Here is a 2,266-nt window from a genome sequence, read left to right as displayed (position 1 = left end):
ACTTTCAATGTAAACGAATTAAATGCTCCAGTCAAAAGATAGGGTGACCAAATTGATAAGAAAACAGAAAATAATACCCTTACATACACTGCCTACAAGAGACTCGTTTAAGATCGAAATACACTCACAGACTGAAAGTATAGGAATGGAAAAAGATATTTCATGAAAACGGAAACAAACGAAAAGCTAAGGTAGCAATACTTATACCAGACAAAACAGACCTTAAAACAAAGGCTATAACAAGAGATAGAGAGGAACTCAGTAATCCCACTTCTGGATATTTATCCAAAAAAAAAAAACCACAAAAAACAAAAAAAAATCCAAAGCACTACTTTGAAGGGATATGTGTGTCCATATGTTTATTGTATCATTATTTAAAATAGCCAAGATATGGAGGCAACCAAGGTGTCCATCAGCTGATGAATGGATAAAATAGAGGTGGTACGTATATGCACGATGGAATATTACTTGGCCATAAAAAGGAATGATATCTTACCATCTGCAACAACATGGATGGACCTAGAGGATATTATGCTGAGTGAAATCTGATAAAGACAAATACCATATGATTTCTCTTACATGTGAAATCTGAAGAACAAAATAAACAAACAAAACAGAAAGAAACTCATAGATACAGAGAACATTTCAATGGTTGCTAGATAAGAGGAACATTGGGGGTGGAGGAAAAAGGGAAGAGATTTAGAAGAGCAAATTGGTAGTTACAAAATAATCACGGGGATGTAAAGTATAGCACAAGGACTATAGTCAATAATGTTATAATAACTATGTATGATGTTAGTTGAATACTAGATTTATCAGAATGATCACTTCATAAGTTACATAAGTGTATAATCACCATGTTTTCTACCTGAAACTAATATAATATTGTATGCCAACTGTAATTGCAAAAAAATTTTAATTATTAAAACAATATTAAGTACCCACTAAAAAAATAATGCGATTAAGCACATAGCCTTTGACATACACAGAACAGGGTTCAAATCCCAACTCCCCCAATTGTTGTTTGTGTGAATTTGGGCAATTCACTTAAAAACACTCTCAACTTCTTCATCTGCTAAATGAAGATAAAGATAACCACACTTGCCAAATTCAGCTTATTGGGAGAATTAAATGAGATAACCTTCTAGTTCCCATGGGAGAAGGTATGGCTTGGCCCCTGGTTTCTTAGCACAATACTTTACTCACTCCTTCTCATTCCCCAATAACTTGATTCAAAAGCTAATGAGAAGAGTCTCTATTCATAATCCCTTCACCCAAGAAGGCTGGCTTCTTCCCCTCAACTTCAGGGTGGTAGACACCTACTATTTACTCTTCATCTACCCTGACTTCTAGGATCAGCAACACCCACCCCTTATTCTGAGAACCACTCCTCCCTTAATGTAAACATGTAGTTCCCATGGAAAATCACCACAATCTTATACGGCCCCACATGGTTGCAAACTTGAGCCAAGCTGAAACAATCAGAGCCCTTCCTGAAAACTTTAAAATTGGAACTGAGGAGCAAATAAGTCAATGCCTTAAGATGTAATGGTCCAGCACACTCTCCACAGCCCTGGTTTCTGTCAGGATGAGGAAGGCCGTGTGTAGTAAGAAAGGATGAGTCTGAGAAATACAATGCTGTATAGATGAATAGTGGAGGGTCTCATTTGTACTAAATTCTCTGAATCCTGTTGTTCCTGTGGTTGTGTTGTTTAAACTGTTTCATGGACTCTGATGTCCTTTTTATCCTAATGGACTTCAAACTGGTTTCCTCTCACAACGAAGGGTCCTAACAAAGATAACCAATATCCATTACTGGCTCCCTTAATTGGTCCATGTTCTTTCCCAAGTAAGAAACTACCTCTCCAATGAATCTTCCTTACAGAGCCAGTAAACTTCCTTTAAAAGGAACAGCGTGGACTTAGCTCTTCTGTTTTGGCCTTTCCCTTCCCCCAAATCTTATAGAGTCAATCAATTAAGAGCATAGACATTAGAGTCTGACAGACTTGAATTTGAATTCCACTTCTATGTATTGGCTATATGATCCTAGGTAAGTTAATTAAACAATCAGAGCCCCAGTTACCTTATCTCTAAAATGGAAATAATAAATATATCTCAAAATATTGTTGTGAATATTCCTTGAGTTAGTGTACAGAGCACTTTACATAGTGCCTGAAACAAAGTGAGACATAGTAGGCAAGTGAAAAGAAATGGATGTTCTTCCATGTGTATGGGAAGAAATTAAACACCAGTTGGTGACCTTTAA

The sequence above is a fragment of the Rousettus aegyptiacus genome, unplaced genomic scaffold (genome assembly GCF_014176215.1).
Source record: "Rousettus aegyptiacus isolate mRouAeg1 unplaced genomic scaffold, mRouAeg1.p scaffold_m13_p_9, whole genome shotgun sequence".
NCBI lineage: Eukaryota > Metazoa > Chordata > Mammalia > Chiroptera > Pteropodidae > Rousettus > Rousettus aegyptiacus.
This window is presented reverse-complemented; position numbering follows the sequence as displayed.